Genomic DNA, 22538 nt, shown 5'->3' with positions numbered 1-22538 from the left:
GTCTTTATCAATTGTTGCATTTAAAAAATCAAGCAATTAGGGAACACAATGTTGCAACAATGTAACCCTATTTGCAAAATAGTACTAAATAAGTTTGTCGATGTAAGACATTTGCAAAGGCGCATCCAAAACACGCTGGAAAATGCAACTGAATCTGTTTTTGGAGGCTAGAATAGGAAATGTGCATCGGTCCTACCAGTACTGAAAGCTCTTCTACCATCTCCCTTTTCTGAAAAGCCATTTAATATATGGTTCCCAGATAGGGGACATATCAGATATTGCCTTTCAAAAGCAGCAAATATCATACCACTTCTATTGCCATCAAAGATAAACATTGATTGTTTTCAGATATTGGATTGAAAAAGCAGTCTTTATTGACATAAAGAAGCAAAAAAACATACATAAACATTACACACATAAGTACTGTGTTGCAGCACAGATAAAACACAATACAAATGCTGTCGGTATAGTACAGTTCAAGAACTACAGCACAGGCCAGCCTACACTATAAATCATGAACTGCACTATACATTTAAACAATACAATAATACAACAGTTAATAAGGCTATGGGTGTGGAGTGTAAGAGGGTGAGGGAATCACAAGCCCGAAGCTTTATTGAAAGACAGACACATATAAAGGGAGGATTAATAAATACAAAGATATCCTTTACTATAGAATGTAGTCCAATCCGGTCTTTCAACTCTTCCACAACTTAAAAACGGATAGTGTTCCCAAGCCTTCCATCCTGGAATATCTTCAGTCTCTCGCCAATGAAGAAAACAATCCCTCCAGCAGACTCTTTAACCACGATACAAGATCACAGCCAAAAGGGCGAGAAGCAACTACACTTGCGTTTAACCAAAATAGCTAAAACTTAGTGGAGGAAAGTGCAGTGCACCAAAACATAAGCTGACACAATCATGGAGAATGCGCCAGCATATATGCTCTTCAATCTATATTTTGCAAACCTGCTCTTGTACCCTCCAGCTGCTCCATGTAGATTTGACGTCTGGCAAGGTGCATAACCCACTGACAAGCAGGCACACTCCTGCATGAGTTTTCACTCTCACTAGCTGGATGATACACATTCATTTGCATGTGCTCCACCTCCGACACACCGCCCACCCAACCACCCAGTCACCAGAGCCACCCACAAGCCAACTGGCTCCGTGACTTAATTTGCACAGTGCAGTCATCCAGGCAGCATGTCCTTCTCAATGGAATAATCTCTGGTTCCATGGAATCTTCCGCATTGGAATGCTGCGGAACAAAAAGGATTTAAACATTCAGCTTGCTAGCATTCAATGTACCTGCGGCTTGGCTCTAGCACATGGGTCTTCATCCTGTGGCCCTCCAGCTGCTGTGAAACTACACATCCCAGCATGCCCTGCCACAGTTTTGCTATTAAGGTATGCTAAAACTGAGGCAGGGCATGCTGGGATGTGTAGTTCCACAGCAGCTGGAGGGTCGCAGGTTGAAGACCCATGTTCTAGCATGCCTGTTCTATGATGCATGTTCCATGATGTCACAATCAGCTTGGAATGGGGTATCTAGCAGGCATTTGCTGACAGCCACTTGAGGTAGACACACATCAGGAGATGCAGCATATCGGAGGTCTTCGATGCCTTTCCAGCAAATGCACACCACCTGCTGCTGGTCTGGACACAAAACAATGCCCACAATCGAAGTCCCAAAATGCCCAACTACAGGATTCATGTAAGTAGTGAATTTAGGAATGAATTTAGAAGTAGGAAATTAAGTTAGTTCACAAGTGCATTCAAATTCAGATCTAAAGTCTAGGTAGGCCTCACGTCCTGGCAGCCCCCAGCATTTAAAAATGCCTTGATTAGAGGTAGGGAATTAAATGTAGATAAGAAGTAGACGCAAAATAAGACTCCACAGAGCAGTTATCAGGTGTCTTTATCAATTGTTGCATTTAAAAAATCAAGCAATTAGGGAACACAATGTTGCAACAATGTAACCCTATTTGCAAAATAGTACTAAATAAGTTTGTCGATGTAAGACATTTGCAAAGGCGCATTTAAAACACACTGGAAAATGCAACTGAATCTGTTTTTGGAGGCTAGAATAGGAAATGTGCATCGGTCAAACAAGTACTGAAAGCTCTTCTACCATCTTCCTTTTCTGAAAAGCCATTTAATATATGGTTCCCAGATAGGGGACATATCAGATATTGCCTTTCAAAAGCAGCAAATATCATACCACTTCTATTGCCATCAAAGATAAACATTGATTGTTTTCAGATATTGGATTGAAAAAGCAGTCTTTATTGACATAAAGAAGCAAAAAAACATACATAAACATTACACACATAAGTACTGTGTTGCAGCACAGCCAAAACACAATACAAATGCTGTCGGTATAGTACAGTTCAAGAACTACAGCACAGGCCAGCCTACACTATAAATCATGAACTGCACTATACATTTAAACTATACAATAATACAACAGTTAATAAGGCTATGTGTGTGGAGTGTAAGAGGGTGAGGGAATCACAAGACCGAAGCTTTATTGTAACACAGACACATATAAGGGGAGGGGCAATAAATAGAAAGGTATCCTTTACTATAGAATGTAGTCCAATCCGACCTCTGTGCTCTTCCACAACTGAAAAACGGATAGTGTTCCCAAGCCTTCCATCCTGGAATATCTTTGGTCTTTCGCCAATGAAGAAAACAATCCCTCCCTCCAGCAGACCCTTCAACCACGATACAAGATCACAGCCAAAAGGCCGAGAAGCAACTACACTTGAGCTTAACAAAAATGGCTAAAACTTAGTGGAGGAAAGTGCAGTGCACCAAAACATAAGCTGACACAATCATGGAGAATGTGCCAGCATATATGCTCTTCTATCTATATTTTGCAAACCTGCTCTTGTCCCCTCCAGCTGCTCTATGTAGATTTGACGTCTGGCAAGGTGCATAACCCACTGACAAGCAGGCACACTCCTGCATGAGTTTTCTCTCTCACTAGCTGGATGATACACAATCATTTGCATGTGCTCCACCTCCGACACACCACCCACCCAACCACCCAGTCACCAGAGCCACCCACAAACCAACTAGCTCCGTGATTTAATTTGCACAGTGTAGTCATCCAGGCAGCATGTCCTTCTCAATGGAAGGATCTCTGGTTCCATGGAATCTTCCACATTGGAATGCTGCGGAACAAAAAGGATTTAAATATTCAGCTTGCTAGCATTCAATGTACCTGCGGCTTGGCTCTAGCACATGGGTCTTCATCCTGTGGCCCTCCAGCTGCTGTGAAACTACACATCCCAGCATGCCCTGCCACAGTTTTGCTATTAAGGTATGCTAAAACTGAGGCAGGGCATGCTGGGATGTGTAGTTCCACAGCAGCTGGAGGGTCGCAGGTTGAAGACCCATGTTCTAGCATGCCTGTTCTATGATGCATGTACCGTGATGTCACAATCAGCTTGGAATGGGGTGTCTAGCAGGCATTTGCTGACAGCCACTTGAGGGAGACACACATCAGGAGATGCAGCATATCGGAGGTCTTCGATGCCTTTCCAGCAAATGCACACCACCTGCTGCTGGTCTGGACACAAAACAATGCCCACAATCGAAGTCCCAAAATGCCCAACTACAGGATTCATGTAAGTAGTGAATTTAGGAATGAATTTAGAAGTAGGAAATTAAGTTAGTTCACAAGTACATTCAAATTCAGATCTAAAGTCTAGGTAGGCCTCACGTCCTGGCAGTTCCCAGCACTTAAAAATGCCTTGATTAGAGGTAGAGAATTAAATGTAGATAAAAAGTAGACACAAAATAAGACTCCACAGAGCAGTTATCAGGTGTCTTTATCAATTGTTGCATTTAAAAAATCAAGCAATTAGGGAACACAATGTTGCAACAATGTAACCCTATTTGCAAAATAGTACTAAATAAGTTTGTCGATGTAAGACATTTGCAAAGGCGCATCCAGAACACGCTGGAAAATGCAACTGAATCTGTTTTTGGAGGCTAGAATAGGAAATGTGCATCGGTCCTACCAGTACTGAAAGCTCTTCTACCATCTCCCTTTTCTGAAAAGCCATTTAATATATGGTTCCCAGATAGGGGACATATCAGATATTGCCTTTCAAAAGCAGCAAATATCATACCACTTCTATTGCCATCAAAGATAAACATTGATTGTTTTCAGATATTGGATTGAAAAAGCAGTCTTTATTGACATAAAGAAGCAAAAAAACATACATAAACATTACACACATAAGTACTGTGTTGCAGCACAGATAAAACACAATACAAATGCTGTCGGTATAGTACAGTTCAAGAACTACAGCACAGGCCAGCCTACACTATAAATCATGAACTGCACTATACATTTAAACAATACAATAATACAACAGTTAATAAGGCTATGGGTGTGGAGTGTAAGAGGGTGAGGGAATCACAAGCCCGAAGCTTTATTGAAAGACAGACACATATAAAGGGAGGATTAATAAATACAAAGATATCCTTTACTATAGAATGTAGTCCAATCCGGTCTTTCAACTCTTCCACAACTTAAAAACGGATAGTGTTCCCAAGCCTTCCATCCTGGAATATCTTCAGTCTCTCGCCAATGAAGAAAACAATCCCTCCAGCAGACTCTTTAACCACGATACAAGATCACAGCCAAAAGGGCGAGAAGCAACTACACTTGCGTTTAACCAAAATAGCTAAAACTTAATGGAGGAAAGTGCAGTGCACCAAAACATAAGCTGACACAATCATGGAGAATGCGCCAGCATATATGCTCTTCTATCTATATTTTGCAAACCTGCTCTTGTCCCCTCCAGCTGCTCCATGTAGATTTGACGTCTGGCAAGGTGCATAACCCACTGACAAGCAGGCACACTCCTGCATGAGTTTTCACTCTCACTAGCTGGATGATACACATTCATTTGCATGTGCTCCACCTCCGACACACCGCCCACCCAACCACCCAGTCACCAGAGCCACCCACAAGCCAACTGGCTCCGTGACTTAATTTGCACAGTGCAGTCATCCAGGCAGCATGTCCTTCTCAATGGAATAATCTCTGGTTCCATGGAATCTTCCGCATTGGAATGCTGCGGAACAAAAAGGATTTAAACATTCAGCTTGCTAGCATTCAATGTACCTGCGGCTTGGCTCTAGCACATGGGTCTTCATCCTGTGGCCCTCCAGCTGCTGTGAAACTACACATCCCAGCATGCCCTGCCACAGTTTTGCTATAAAGGTATGCTAAAACTGAGGCAGGGCATGCTGGTATATGTAGTTCCACAGCAGCTGGAGGGTCGCAGGTTGAAGACCCATATTCTAGCATGCCTGTTCTATGATGCATGTTCCGTGATGTCACAATCAGCTTGGAATGGGGTGTCTAGCATGCATTTGCTGACAGCCACTTGAGGGAGACACACATCAGGAGATGCAGCATATCGGAGGTCTTCGATGCCTTTCCAGCAAAATGCACACCACCAGCTGCTGGTCTGGACACAAAACAATGCCCACAATTGAAGGCTCAAAATGCCCAACTACAGGATTAATATAAGTAGTGAATTTAGGAATGAATTTAGAAGTAGGAAATTAAGTTAGTTCACAAGTACATTCAAATTCAGATCTAAAGTCTAGGTAGGCCTCACGTCCTGGCAGCCCCCAGCATTTAAAAATGCCTTGATTAGAGGTAGGGAATTAAATGTAGATAAGAAGTAGACACAAAATAAGACTCCACAGAGCAATTATCAGGTGTCTTTATCAATTGTTGCATTTAAAAAAATCAAGCAATTAGGGAACACAATGTTGCGACAATGTAACCCTATTTGCAAAATTGTACTAAATAAGTTTGTCGATGTAAGACATTTGCAAAGGCGCAAACAAAACACGCTGGAAAATGCAACTGAATCTGTTTTTGGAGGTTAGAATAGATGCAGGATCAAGTAGCTCAATGGGTAGGGTATTTGATTAGAATTCAACAGGTTATAGGTTTGAATCCTGGGTATGATAGTTTGAGGTGTTATTTAATAAAGTATGTTTATATACTAGTCACACATGGCTTACTTGTACAAATGGCATGTCACCAGTTAGTGCTGACTGCTAATGCTAATATGCCATTTGCACAAACACGCCATGTGTGACTGTATATGCATTTAAGGAGGGCACCCCGGCAATACCACAAACTAGTAAAACCGAGTAAAACCGAACCTCGCTCATCACTACCACAAACCATTGAGTGTCAAGTATACTAGATATATCTTCATATCTCATGTGCTTTCTCTGAGACCAATCTTGTTATGCCCCTTCCCCACAAGGCATGCGCCTTTTGTCTATATTGCAAAAATGGGGAGGGGGGGGGCATATAATTATCTGTCACAGGGCACCAAAAAGTCTAGTTATGGCTCTGGTATGCATTATGTAATCTGGCAGACCATATCTCCAACACTGGCTGGTTGGAATAGAAATCCGGTTATCTATGTGAGCAAATGACCATCAACGATTTACTCTCAAACACTAGAAAATGGACAAAAATGGTCCCCTAAACAAATTGGTTAAATTTTGGGTTTAACCAATTTGTGTAATGACCATTTTTGACCACTTTTCTAGTGTTTGGGAGCAAATGGTTAATTGACATTTGCTCCTATACATTACCAGATTTTCATTCCATCCATCCAGACTGGATAGATAGCCTGACAGATAATTGTGTAGTGTACGCCCAGGATAACTGTCAGTTGTGCTTTCTTTTATGACGGCACATAAATGGGTGGGCAGATCCAGAGCAAGCACTGCCCACTCATGCATAGTTGTCAACTGATGTGAAGTTCCAGGGGGCAATCTCAGTTATAAAGAAAAGTATCTGGAAATTGTCCCTAGTTTAAAAAAAAAATAAAAAAAAATTGATCAACTCCATTTATTTAGTATGATATCCCAGGTGATAGGATGCCGGCAGTCAGAACAACATACTTTATTAAATAACACATCTCAAACTACCATACCCAGGATTCAAACCTATAACCTGTTGAATTCTAATCAAACACCCTACCTATTGAGCTATTTGATCCTGCATAAAAATTGTGAACATTATATGAAGCTATTGGTACTTTGAAAAAAAAAGTATCAGCATTACAACGCAGCAGATCCATGCAGTTTGCAGCCACACACTACATGTATCTGCTCAGCCACAATGCTGATTATTTCTTCACAAAGTACAAGGTGAGCTCCAAACAGAATTCTCTAGCTTAGAATTATGCCAAACCTAGAAGTCGGGCCCCCCACCCTGGGATCCCCCAGAGGGAGGCCTGCACCGTCATGCGGCAGGCTTGTCCGTTTTGGAAGCAGGCTGATGGGCAGCCCAGGCTTGCTTCAGTCTGGGCTTGGCAGGTCTGGAAGCATGAGCTTGCTTTGGGTATGCCTGACCTTGGGTACGCTTTACCTTGAGGATGAAAGGGCCAAGGGAAAGTACTTTTAGCCTTCTGCGTGGTAGAAGTCATACTAGGTAGGCAAGCTGTTTTAGCGGTAGCCAGATCAGCTACAATCTTATTGAGGTCTTCTCCAAAGAGAGTGTCTCCCTTGAAAGGAAGCACCTCCAGGGTTTTCTTGGAATCCATATCCACCGACCAGGATCTCAACCAGCTGTATAAAGTATTACCTTGGAACTGGCTCTCCACTCCCCATTATCTGGTTATCATGGCTTCCTCCGCCAGTGTCCAGACTCGCTTGCTGAAGCTCGGCCACTTCTTCCTAGCAGCAGGCTCCTGGATCACTGGGCAGCAGAGGTGCTTGGGAGCCGGAAGGGGGCGGAGCAATCAGGCAGGCAGTTGCAGTGCTGCCCAGCTATCTGTGGTGTGAGAAGAAGCAGGGGCACCCCACCGCTGGCAGTGCTGCAGCTAGCGGTGGTGGCAGCGGCGAGGCTGCTGGGCTGGGTCTTTAAAAAGGTGGAAAGAAGGGTGTTACGGCATGGAATGTACAAACTGCGAGACCCTGCTGGTAGCGCCTTTGTCTATTTAGTAGGAAGGGCACGTAACAGCCGGAGGGCAATGGAGGAAGCCCCTTTAGGGCTGGAGCCCGGCGGCAACTGACTCCGTTGTCTCTGGCAGTTCCGCCCCTGGACTAGAGGAATGGTCAAGAACATGGCAACATTTAATGCCAAAAAATGCAAAATCATACACGTCTCAAAAATACAAAGGCTAACTATAATATTAAGGGCATTATAATGGCAAGAGGAAAGCTATCTAAGTATTACTATTTCAGGTGAGCAATGTAACAAAGCAATAGGAAAGGCAAGTCAGATGCTTGTTTGCATAGGTAAAGAACCAGTAGCAGAAAAAAGTAATACAGGTTGAGTATCCCATATCCAAATATTCCGAAATACGGAATATTCCGAAATACAGACTTTTTTGAGTGAGACTGAGATAGTGAAACCTTTGTTTTTTGATGGCTCAGTGTACACAAACTTTGTTTAATACTCAAAGTTATTAAAAATATTGTATTAAATGAACTTCAGACTGTGTGTATAAGGTGTATATGACACATAAATGAATTCTGTGAATGTACACACACTTTGTTTAATGCACAAAGTTATAAAAAATATTGGCTAAAATGACCTTCAGGCTGTGTGTATATGGTATATATGAAACATAAATGCATTCTGTGCTTAGATTTAGGTCCCATCACCATAATATCTCGTTATGGTATGCAATTATTCCAAAATACAGAAAAATCCGATATCCTAATGACGCAGTTGTTGTTTTTGGGAGTGATACTGGACACAGAAGAGGTTTTCTTCTAGTGGAATGGCTCTGGAGATCCAGAGTCTGGTCAAACAAATTCTGAAACCAGCAAGAGTGTTAATCCATCAATGCATTCGGTTGCTGGGGAAGATGGTTGCGGCCTACGAGGCCATTCAGTTTGGCAGGCTCCATGCCAGAGTGTTCCAGTGGGACCTGTTGGACAAGTGGTCCGGATCCCACCTACACATGCACCGGAGGATAATCCTGTCTTCCAAGACCAGAATCTCACTCCATTGGTGGCTGCACAGTTCTCACCACCTAGAGGGGCGATGGTTTGGGATCCAGGACGGGATCCTAGGGACCACGGATGCAACCCTCCGAGGCTGGGGAGCAGTCACACAGGGGGAAAACATCCAAGGAAGATGGTCAAGTCAGGAAAGTTGTCTCCACATAAATGTTCTGGAGTTAAGGGCCATTTAATAACTGCAGACACAGTACGCACTGGGACGGGTGCCCAGCATCCTCTACGGACTAAGAGAAAAGGATTTACCAGTAGGTATTAAAATCCTATTTTCTCTAAAGTCCTAGAGGATGCTGGGGACTCCGTAAGGACCATGGGGATAGACGGGCTCCGCAGGAGACATGGGCACTTTAAGAAAGACTTTAGTTCTGGGTGTGCACTGGCTCCTCCCTCTATGCCCCTCCTCCAGACCTCAGTTTGATACTGTGCCCAGTGGAGACTGGGTGCTTTTCAGGAGCTCTCCTGAGCTTTCTGACAGAAAGTATTTTGTTAGGTTTTTAATTTTCAGGGAGCACTGCTGGCAACAGACTCCCTCATCGAGGGACTGAGGGGAGAGAAGCAGCCCTACTCTCTGAGTTGCAAGGTCCTGCTTCTTAGGCTACTGGACACCATTAGCTCCAGAGGGATTGGTACGCAGGATCTCACCCTCGCCGTCCGTCCCAGAGCCGCGCCTCCGTCCCCCTCGCAGAGCCGGAAGATAGAAGCCGGGTGAGTATGAGAAGAAAAGAAGACTTCAGAGGCGGCAGAAGACTTCATAATCTTCACTGAGGTAACGCACAGCACTGCAGCTGTGTGCCTTTGCTCCCATACACCTCACATACTCCGGTCACTGTAAGGGTGCAGGGCGCAGGGGGGGCGCCCTGGGCAGCAATATAAACCTCTTTCGCAAAAATATAACATATATACAGCTGGGCACTGTATATATGTATGAGCCCCCACCAATTTTACAGTTTAAGCGGGACAGAAGCCCGCCTCCTAGGGGGCGGGGCTTCTCCCTCAGCACTCACCAGCGCCATTTTTTCTCCACAGCACCGCTGAGAGGAAGCTCCCCGGACTCTACCCTGCTTATACCACGTTAGACGAGAGGGTTGAAAAGAGGGGGGGGGGGGCACATAATTCGCAAATTACATACAGCAGCACTACTGGGCAAACATTAAGTTACTGTTTTATTCCTGGGTTATATAGCGCTGGGGTGTGTGCTGGCATACTCCCTCTCTGTCTCTCCAAAGGGCCTTGTGGGGAAACTGTCTTCAGAAAAAGCATTCCCTGTGTGTGTGGTGTGTCGGTACACGTGTGTCGACATGTCTGAGGAAGAAGGCTATATTAGAGAGGAGCGGGAGCAAATGAATGTGGTGTCTCCGCCGACAGCTGATTGGATGGATATGTGGAATGTTTTAAATGCTAGTGTAAACTCATTGCACAAAAGATTAGACAAGGCAGAAGCTTTGGGACAGTCAGGGTCTCAACCCATGCCTGATCCTATGTTGCAGGGACTGTCAGGGTCTCATAAGCGCCCACTATCCCAGTTTGTTAACACAGATACCGACACGGATTCTGACTCCAGTGTCGATTACGATGATGCAAAGTTACAGCCAAAATTGGCAAAATCCATTCGATTTATGATTATGGCAATAAAAGATGTTTTGCACATCACAGAGTAACCCCCTGTCGCTGACAAGAGGGTACATATGTACAAGGGAAAGAAGCCTGAGGTAACCTTTCCCCCCTCACACGAGCTGAACGAGTTATGTGAAAAAGCTTGGAAATCTCCAGATAAAAGACTGCAGATTTCCAAAAGGATTCTTATGGCGTATCCTTTCCCATCAACGGATAGGTTACGATGGGAATCCTCCCCTAGGGTGGACAAAGCATTAACACGCTTATCCAAGAAGGTAGCCCTCCCGTCCCAGGATACGGCTACCCTCAAAGAGTGTGCTGACCGCAAACAGGAGATTACCCTGAAGTCCATTTATACACATTTAGGTACCTTACTCAGACCGGCAATTGCGTCGACCTGGGTGTGTAGTGCTGTAGCGGCATGGACAAATGCCTTATCTGAGGGGATGGATAGCCTAGACAAGGATACTATTTTATTGACCCTGGGGCATATAAGAGATGCTGTCCTATATATGTGTGTATGCAAACTACCGGTGGTGCTGCAGGGCCCACACCCTTTTACTTGTCTTATAGAGCAGCTCTGAAGCTGTTACAGTGCCCAGCTGCTGCAAGAAATCAGCTTGAATGCTTCAGGGGCTTGGGCATGGCCAACATGAGCCCCACACCGAAGGAGGGTGGGGGTGTTTAATGCAAACTTGGGGTTATCCAAGCGCCGCAAAAGACCGCCATGCCCTGCATGCCCCTTTTCTCTTTTCATATACAGATGAGGGTTCCAGCCAACTTTGGCCCACTGCTTGGATGACATCACCGAATGCAAATCCGTCTGCTGCAGACCTTCCCCCAGGAATGCTTGCAATAGTTGTTGCATATGGTTTAATGTCTGAGGGTGCGTCAGTATTAGGCAGCCTTCCGCCCTCCCATGTTCATCTGAAAAGATGTGGTCTCCCTGCAGTTGTTGTCCTCAGACGAGAGTTCCCTTGTGCTTCCTCAGTTAAATCTCCTTAACTTGACGAGGGTGTGCCCGAGCAGCCGCCCTCCCCAGCCCTTTCCCAACACATACTTATCTTGCATATGAGATCTCTTGATCATGAAGATAGTTCTCACAGGTTGAGGTTCATCCTGGCCCCGCTCCCCGCTGGAGAGCGCTGATGAGGACAGCAGCGGGGCTTCAGCAGCAGGGTGAGTATGTGTGGCCAGAGACCTCCCTTCCCATGTGCAGGCCTGCAGAGTGTGCCGCGCAGGAAGGGGCATGTGACACTCTCCCTCCCTGGGGCTCTTCCAGATGTAGCTCCTCAGCAGTATTTTTCCCGGGCTGCGCGGCGCTCTCCCCGACTGGCATCCGCCCTGGAACACTGCCTTCCTCAACGCAACATCAGCAGGGGGCCCGGGCCTCATCACCATCCCAGGTCTTTCTCATGTATGTATCATGTATGTGTGTGTGATATATGTATGAATCATATATGTTTGTGATATCTATCTATCTATCTATCTATCTATCTATCTATCTATCTATCTATCGTATGTGTGTGTATATATGTATCTATCATGTATGTATGTATCTATCTCGTATGTATGTGTTCTATCTATCTATCTATCTATCTATCTATCTATCTATCGTGTGTGTGATATATGTATGTATCTATCATGTATGTGTTATATGTATGTATCACACCTTCCTCTATACATATACATACATACATACATACATGCATACATACACACACCTATATCTGTACGTACACTGACATACACACACCAACATCTATACATAAACACGCTGACCCCTAAACGTACACCAACATACCCACATGTGAATCTATACATACATGTGCTGACACCTGGACATACACTGATGTACCCACACCTAACATCTATACATACACATGCTAACAACTGGACGTATACAGACGTACCCACATTTGCATCCATGCATATATAGATGTAGGTGTGTGTACGTCAGTGTACGTCCAGGTGTCAACGCGTGTATGTATAGATGCAGGTGTGGGTACGTCTGTGTATGTCCAGGTGTCAGAATGTGTATGTATAGATGCAGGTGTGGGAACGTCAGTGTAGGTTCAGGTGTCAGCGCGTGTATGTATAGATGCAGGTGCTTGTATGTCCAGATGTCAGTGCATGTATGTATAGATGCAAGTGTGGGTACGTCGGTGTATGTCCATTTGTCAGCGCGTGTATATATAGATGCAGGTGCTTGTATGTTGGTGTATGTCCAGGTGTCAGCATGTGTATGTATAGATGCAGGTGTGGGAATGTTGGTGTATGTCCAGGTGTCAGGGCGTGTATGTATGGATATTAGGTGTGGGTACATCAGTGTATGTCCAGGTGTTAGCGCATGTATGTATAGATGCAGGATAATAATCGCACAGCGTGCCCCCCGCCAACCACAAACCTCCCCCACCCCCCTGTATGACATAAACACCGCTAATTCCACTTACACACAATAATTTCAGTTTGCGACCAGGAGCCGGCAATGTATGTGCACCCAAATGAAGCCACTGTACATGCCCTGCAGGCTGCTATGTACTGCACAGGTGCAACAAATTTAAATGCCCTATCTTTAAAATGGGGCATATTTTACTAAATTAAAAAAACCTGTAACTTTCTGTAAAACCTTTAACCCCAAAAGGCACTACACTAACATCGGGGTGTAGAGTTGGATGTTGATCCAAGGCACCAACAGGCTAAAGCTTTGACTGTTCCCAGGATGCCTTGCACCGCCTCCTCTATAACCCTGCCCAGTGGCGTAACTAGACCTTTGTGGGCCCCATAGCAAAATTCTGAATGGGCCCACCAGCACTCAACAAGAATGAGTGGCGTTTGGGGTCAGAAAAGTAGATGGGAAGGGGTCTGACAGAGTAGGGGGCAGGACATGAATGAATAGAAACTGAGGTCTCCATTATATAAAGAAATACAGTATGTGTGTCTGTGTGTATATCACACACACACATATAAGGGAAATTCAAATGCCCTCAATTATTGCGCCCATTACACTCTGGTTTAGGTGCACAAAGCACCTAAACCTGAATAAAGTAATGGGCGCGATCGTGAAAAGACACCGTTTGGTTGCCCAAATGGGTCTCTTTGCACACATTTCAGCTTGTTTCCCCTGGGGGTAGCGAGCTGAAATAAACATGTCGCACCCGTTAGCAGCAACATTAGAATAGCTGCTGACGGGCACGATTGAGGGAGGAAAGGGACATTTGAATCCAGCCCATAGATGCAATGTGAATATGTAATTTGTACCTTCCTATCTTAAAATGTATATAGTAGTGTATACACTAGAGGTCTTTCCGAACCCCCTAATCCTAACATTGTAATTTGCTTTAGGGCGCACCTCCAATTAGTCTAGTGTTTCGTATTTTCACATTAAATACTTTCTTGCATTGGTTGGTTAAAGATTAGATCGTATATTTTTCTAGATATAGCTGTGCATAGTCTACAAGGCTACATGCTTCACCTCTAACTAGAGATGTGCAGCGGGCATTTTTCGTGTTTCATGTTTTGGTTTTGGTTTCGGATCCGCAGTTGTGTTTTGGATACGGACGCGTTTTGGCAAAACCACCCTTTCGGGTTTTGGATTCGGGTGATTTTTTTTTAAAACCTCAAACAGCTAAAATCATAGAATTTGGGGGTAATTTTGATCCTATAGTATTAAGCTCAATAACCATAATTTCTACTCCTTTCCAGTCTATTCTGAACACCTCACACCTCCCAATATTATTTTTAGTCCTAAAATTTGCACCAAGGTCCCTGGATGACTAAGCTAAGCGACCCAAGTGGGCAGCACAAACACCTGGCCCATCTAGGAGTGGCACTGCAGTGTCAGACAGGATGGCACTTAAAAAAATAGCCCCAAACAGCACATGATGCAAAGATAAATAAAAAAGAGGCGCAAGATGAAATTGTAGTGTGTCTCTCCTGCTCAGTGTCAGTTCTCAGTAGTATCCTCATCAGTGCTCAGTATCACTGCTCATTGTCTTGTGCTGCATTGTGGTGCTCAGTATACTAGAGTACATTACTAATAGTCCAGTGCTGCATCTTGCTGCTCAGTGTCAGTTCTAGTATCCTCATCAGTGCTCAGTATCACTGCTCATTGTTTTGTGCTGCATTGTGGTGCTCAGTATACTACAGAACATTACTAATAGTCCAGTGCTGCATCTGGCTGCTCAGTGTCAGTTCTAGTAATCTCATCAGTGCTCCGTATCACTGCTCATTGTCTTGTGGTGCTCAGTATACTACAGTACATTACTAATACTCCAGTGTCTTGTGCCGCATATGGCTGCTGTAGGGTGCTGTGGTAGTGTCCTGTCACTGTGCATATGTCATCATTCCAGTCACAGTGACATACCCTCCAACTGTACCTTTTTAATAGGTACAGTACCTTTTTTTCATGGTCTGTACCTATTTTTGGCTCTCCAAACTTCCATTGAAAGTATAGGAAAAGGGGCGTGGCCACGCCCCCTTTACCCGTGACCACGCCCCTTTTTCTAATTTGTACCGATTTTTGTGTGTAAAATGTTGGAGGGTATGCAGTGATATCTGGTATCTATCTAGTGGTATCTAATTCCAGACATTACCACCGTCTAATTCCAGATATATTACTGGCATATAATTCCACACATTAAAAAATGGAGAACAAAAAGGTGGAGGGTAAAATAGGGAAAGATCAAGATCCACTTCCACCTAGTGCTGAAGCTGCTGCCACTAGTCAAGGCAGAGACAATTCAATGCCATCAACATTATGTAATGATTATACGATACATTATATATCATATCATTGTATGGTTGTAAAATACAACTTAAAAACTTTAATGAATAAATACATAAAGTAGCTTTTATGTAACCTTTTTAAACCTATTAGCATAGACCGAATCTCATCGTGTGTATAGGCCTTTAGTTCAACAACAGCATGGGACCAGTTAGTGTGTTTTGACCACTGCACAGCACCTGGTGTTATATAGTAAGCACCACTATGGCATAGTATACAGCATTATGGGCCTGATATGAGTGTGACCAGCGGTGATGTGGAATGCAGTAGGAGGTGCTGTTTAGTAAGCACCACTTCTATATTCACCATGCAGTATATTGTGTGAATATAGAAGTGTTGGCTGTGTTATGTATTAGAGTAATTATTGCAGCTCCCAGCTAAAATTGCAACAATGTAATTTAGTGACAAGCTGCAGAGATTAACCCTTTCTGTGGCTGCTGCACATCCTCTATTCATATCGCTGAATTCAATTAGGGAGATGTTCTCACCCCGCGAGCAAGCGCAGGTATATGCCACACTTATGGTAACATTGGATTTGCAGATATTTTCTTGCAGGGGTGTTTCTAAACAATTTGGCTTCAAATGCGTGCCCCCCGCCACCATTGGCATTAAAAATTGTGCCCCTCCCCCATATATATATATATATATATATATAAAAAAAACTATATTTGCGTGAGCGCTCCGGACGGGATGGGGGGGCGTGACCTCGCAAAAATGGGTATGGTCTCCATAAAATAGGCGTAGCCTTGCAGGCAAAGACTACCTTACACCCCAGTTCTTGACCCTGCACCAACAGACCTCGGCCACCACAGGGAAAAAAGTACAGTAATTTCCACCATGTTAAGCCCCACACATTAATGCCCTTTGGAACATATTATGTCACTCACCACAATATCTGTGATACACTATGCCCTACAGTAAAGCTTCTAATTACTTTTACAAAAACTGCTCAATGCCAAGAGTTTCACGTGCTGGGTGTCATGCTCATTGCCAGGGGTTTCACTCTCTGGGTGTCATGCTCATTGCCAGGGGGAACGCAGTAGGAGGTGTTATATAGTAAGCACCACTATGGCATAGTATATAGCATTATATATATTGTGAGCACTGGTGATGTTGAGTGCAGTAGAGCTGCTGCTGGGTAATTACAATTGACTACAACCACCAATATATTCTGCTGCACTATATATATGCAAAGCTAATTCTGCTGGGTAATTACAACTGACTACAACCACCAATATATTCTGCTGCACTATATCTATATTTGCAAAGCTAATTCTGCTGGGTAATTACAATTGACTACAACCACCAATATATTCTGCTGCACTATATCTATATATGCAAAGCTAATTCTGCTGAGTAATTACAATTGACTACAACCACCAATATATTCTGCTGCACTATATCTATATATGCAAAGCTAATTCTGCTGGGTAATGCAAATTGAAACATTATTGCATAGTATGTGATTTTGAAGTACTTTTTTAAAGTTTTGAATGATATAGACCCAGTTTAATCTTTGTGGAATGCCTGGTTGTTGTTTTTAAGGTAATTTATTGCCTGGCATTTGAGGGGGTGGGGTGTGGTTACAGATTTCAATTATTGGTTTCACTTGTAATAGTCTTCTACTTAAGTCCAATGGTGTAGGCTGTGCAAAGCCGTTTGGCTGTGCATTTATTGATCTAAGCGTGCATTTTTATCAAAGCGTGATAAAATTGACACATAACAGCAGCGTTCAATCAGCGTTAATTTATCTTCAGCTGATATTGATTGTGAATTGACGTTTCTTCTCTTCTTGTCACCTACAGGTAATTACAATTGACTACAACCACCAATATATTATGCTGCACTATATCTATATATGCAAAGCTAATTCTGCTGGGTTATGCAAATTGAAACATTGGCCCTCATTCCGAGTTGTTCGCTCGGTATTTTTCATCGCATCGCAGTGAAAATCCGCTTAGTACGCAAGCGCAATGTTCGCACTGCGACTGCGCCAAGTAACTTTACTATGAAGATAGTATTTTTACTCACGGCTTTTTCTTCGCTCCGGCGATCGTAATGTGATTGACTGGAAATGGGTGTTACTGGGCGGAAACACGGCGTTTCAGGGGCGTGTGGCTGAAAACGCTACCGTTTCCGGAAAAAACGCAGGAGTGGCCGGGGAAACGGTGGGAGTGCCTGGGCGAACGCTGGGTGTGTTTGTGACGTCAACCAGGAACGACAAGCACTGAACTGATCGCACAGGCAGAGTAAGTCTGGAGCTACTCTGAAACTGCTAAGTAGTTAGTAATCGCAATATTGCGAATACATCGGTCGCAATTTTAAGAAGCTAAGATACACTCCCAGTAGGCGGCGGCTTAGCGTGTGTAACTCTGCTAAATTCGCCTTGCGACCGATCAACTCGGAATGAGGGCCATTATTGCATAGTATGTGATTTTGAAGTACTTTTTTAAAGTTTTGAATGTTATAGACCCAGTTTAATCTTTGTGGAATGCCTGGTTGTTGTTTTTACGGTAATTTATTGCCTGGCATTTGAGGGGGTGGGGTGTGGTTACAGATTTCAATTATTGGTTTCACTTGTAATAGTCTTCTACTTAAGTCCAATGGTGTAGGCTGTGCAAAGCCGTTTGGCTGTGCATTTATTGATCTAAGCTTGCATTTTTATCAAAGCGTGATAAAATTGACACATAACAGCAGTGTTCAATCAGCATTAATTTATCTTCAGCTGATATCGATTGTGAATTGACGTTTCTTCTCTTCTTGTCACCTACAGGTAATTACAATTGACTACAACCACCAATATATTCTGCTGCACTATATCTATATATGCAAAGCTAATTCTGCTGGGTAATGCAAATTGAAACATTATTGCATAGTATGTGATTTTGAAGTACTTTTTTAAAGTTTTGAATGATATAGACTCAGTTTAATCTTTGTGGAATGCCTGGTTGTTGTTTTTAAGGTAATTTATTGCCTGGCATTTGAGGGGGTGGGGTGTGGTTACAGATTTCAATTATTGGTTTCACTTGTAATAGTCTTCTACTTAAGTCCAATGGTGTAGGCTGTGCAAAGCCATTTGGCTGTGCATTTATTGATCTAAGCGTACATTTTTATCAAAGCGTGATAAAATTGACACATAACAGCAGTGTTCAATCAGCGTTCAATCGAAGTGAAAAAGAAGGAAAACAGAAACACACCAATCTAACAAAACAAAGAAAACTGAAGAACTAATAACAAATGTGAGTCACTTACTCCTCAGATCACTCACCTCCTGATTGTTGCATCTGATTACATAGCACAGAACTACCTTACTTGGACATTTCATAAACCATCCATTTCACCTACAAATGCCTGTATCTGTATTATTGTAATTTTGTTTTTTAAGCACAGCTGCACCAATGCAATTTTACCTGCAAACACTTAAAACATCTAACATAATTACCATTGCTTCTTAAACCTCTCACAATCCTTTCATTTCTTACACTCCAAATACTTTTCTGCCCCCACTTTATCTACGCTTTTGACTCATTTCATACTAAATCTACACCCCTTGAGCCTACACTGCTTTTCTCACCTGCATTTCTGCAATTCTTCTGCTCGGATTGCCTTACAGTCTCCTCTCCTACTTCCACTTTCCCTCAACCTTGATAAAGCTAAATATTTATCTTATTTAAAACCCTTTAAGAGGCCTAAGAACACTGTACGCTATTGACGTATGGAGTACCGTAAGGGTACGCACGTTGCGTAGCAATCGCTTAGCCGAGGTCGAGACGCTCAAGCGTCACGTTCGCTCACGGCCAAGAGATCACAGGCAGGCACGCTATTGGCTGCTGACTAACGTAATGGTTCGCTATAGCGTAGCGGACGCTCGGGACCACGAGGAGATCACCAGCGGCGCAGACGCTCACAATGTTAAACCTTTATCTCTAAACCATAAACAATGTAATATGCAGTAAAACCTTAGTGTAGAGATAGGGTGTAGATGCAACACAGTGTAACCTTATTAACTTAAAAGCTGTTTGAGCGTCACCGACGCTCTGTGAATACTTAACACTATAATAAATACACAACTACCGGGCTTAGGGTCTAACGCCTTATATGAATGTTTATACTTGCAAAAAGAATAATACAGTACAAGTCATACACTACAATATAACACAGACTAACTAACCAGGTAACTACACAGGAAATACAATACAATACTATTACGTTTAAGAGAATACGAGAGAAAGAGGAGAAGAGAGAGAGAGAGAGATATGGCTCACAATAACAAGAAAGACAATATGATTGCGGAGAAAACTTACGCACAAAGGGGAACGATCGCATGCGCCTCTGGACATCCAGCTCCCGATTATCAGCAATGAGAACCGTTGAAGAGTGAGCTGGATGTGATCGGCTTGTCTATTTATGCCCCACACACAATACAATTCAATGGTCCCTACAATCTCATTGTTCATTGGACACAGGAATTCCTCTTCGCATTATAACAAAAGGTCATAGGTTGATTCATACAGGTGGGCTGTGACGATTTCCAACTGCTCAGGTGGGTGGGAAACTAGGTTTCCCGCCGCATGGATAAGTAAGTGCAAATAATAGTAAATGGACATAAACTTCTTATGTCCATAACTATTCGCACGAGCGATTAATCTGTTTCAAACCAACACCGGAATATTGCTAATTAAATACTCTTCCGATGGATACTAAACACCACTGTATTACTCCTGTCTGACCCTTCGTATCAAACAAAGAGGGATTTCTCTGTCCATGAACATGCTACATTAACCAAACTTTCAGAATCTATCAAAGGGACCATAATCTACAAAATACATTATATAGTTAAAATATGTTATGAACGAGTCGCCCGCTAGACGCATACAATCTCTACCGTAAATGCGCACACCGTGCGCCTGCGGGTGCCCGCAACAGCGAGTATGCGCACGCACGGGAGAGCGCACGCATGCGCAGCAGGGACACATATGAGGTGCAAATATGGCAGTGTGCATCGTGATATTTTTCTGACTTTGACAGTCCACCCTTTGGCAGTCAACAATAACTGCCACTTCCTAAAACATTTCAAAAAGAGAAAAATATATGTCAAGTGTAAATACATTTCCATGGTTGGGTAGGGGAGGAGAGGAGAAGGTAGGAAAAGGGTATGACCTAGTGAGATAGCAGAAGCATGTGTGTATGAATCCGTGTTTGGGGGTCATGTATCATCGTGCCATACGTGTTTTAAATCAAGCTTCGAGGTATTGCGAAGTATACATTGGAATTCCTTCTTATCCCGTGGTACGGGTCTGTGGATAGGCTGTCAAACTTTACCGAGCTCTCTTCGGCTGTGGTTGTAACAAAATGGGGAGCACATTTTAGTTGATGATACATGAATGGGGGAATATGTGATTGCTGATATCTGTGCCTGTATTCCCTATCGACTATGTGTGTAATTACCTGAAGGTTGTAGAGATGAAGATAAAGAACACTTATGGTAAAATGCAGTGGTATTCTATGTCAGGTTAATGAACATTTGTCGGTTGAAGTCTTGTTCGGTGTCTGTTGAATGCAGTCTTCTTTGTGCTTTTGCCAAAAGGCGTGTGGGCAAAAAGCTTTGTCAATGTCCATAGACTTACTAAAGTGTTGGGCTAGCGTAATTTTAAAATTTCTAGGGAAACTGGGGGTCTATGGCATAGTTCATCAAATCTCTGTGTATAAGGTTGTCAAAACTTCTTCTTTAATCCATCCGTTGTCTGTATACAGGATCATCAAATTCCTCGTCAAACGTCGGTCTTGTTACCTTGGAGAAACCGGAAAAAAACAGGTGAAAGAAACGGACCGTAGAAATCGCATTTTCATCACATCATTGTTTCTACAGTTGGGTCATAAATCAAATCCATTGGAATTACAATTTCCTCACTCCTTAGACTCATTACCCTGGTACTACGTTTGCACTTCATTAAAGCCTGACCGCATCTAAATATCAAGCCAATCGTTATGACAACACCTAAGATACATAGAAGAAACTTCCCAACATCCATTATGACTCCTTGAGCCCATTCTCCTAAACCAGAGAACCAATTTCGCGGGTTCAACCATGACACCCAACTAGTCAGCTCATTACTCACAGCAGCAAGGGTGAGATTGTGTCTCCTGCGAAATTCCCACTTCAATTGGAGAATATCGTCCATCTTTTGGTCTATGACCTCGACCGGGTCCTCGGTACTATTCGTTATATATGTGCAGCATTTCACGCCGTACTGCGTTGCCAGTGTGACACAATATCTACCTGTTACTGCTGTGAGATAATTAAGAACCATTCTATGCTGAACTAGTTCTGTTTTATAAGCTTGAAGTTCTCTTCCAGTATACCTAAACGTGTCATCATACATTTCTGTGATATTGTCTAACAAATTTGCAAGCGCAGAGATGTATCTATAGTTCAGCACTCCTCTAGCGGTGCGAGTGATATCTAACGCGATTAGAAACTGAATCCCGGTGGATTCATGGATCATGTCAGAGGCCGGATGCTCTGTTCTTTCTATCAGGTGCCGTTTAACTACGTGCTCGTAATGAGTATGAGTATAAGGAGCTTGGGCAACACGGTGAATATCTTTCATTTTGGCATGTGATACAGTCATTACTTCAGGCAGTACTTTTCCAATATAACACAATCCTTCAGAGTTTGGGGCAAGCCACTTATACGCCTTCCTCCCGCATATGAAATATGCATCATCGGGGAGAACATATGGGACGGAGTAGGACATAACCATATTACACATCTTCCATGTGAAATCTCCTAACCCTAATTCTCCCATCTGTCTAGTACACGTATCAGCTTGTACGATATGTGCACAGTATCCTGGTGATACCTCTCCAACTCTCGTAATCCTATTTCCTAGGGTATACCTATATCGGAAAGATTTTCCTCTACTGGCTATGTGGCGTATAAGCTCTGTATTTGTCGGCATTCTATCTGCTCTATATGAAAAGGTCATGGTTTGGTTACTCCATGACACTTCCCAATTTCCCGGCTTTCGGGGATTGGAAATGTTAAAACATATTAGGGATCTATCCACATGATATTGGTGGAGCTTCAAACTAGGAGGAC

This window comes from Pseudophryne corroboree, chromosome 8 (assembly GCF_028390025.1).
Source record: "Pseudophryne corroboree isolate aPseCor3 chromosome 8, aPseCor3.hap2, whole genome shotgun sequence".
Lineage (NCBI taxonomy): Eukaryota > Metazoa > Chordata > Amphibia > Anura > Myobatrachidae > Pseudophryne > Pseudophryne corroboree.
The sequence above is the reverse complement of the archived record's forward strand: the minus strand, read 5'-3'. Positions refer to the sequence as shown.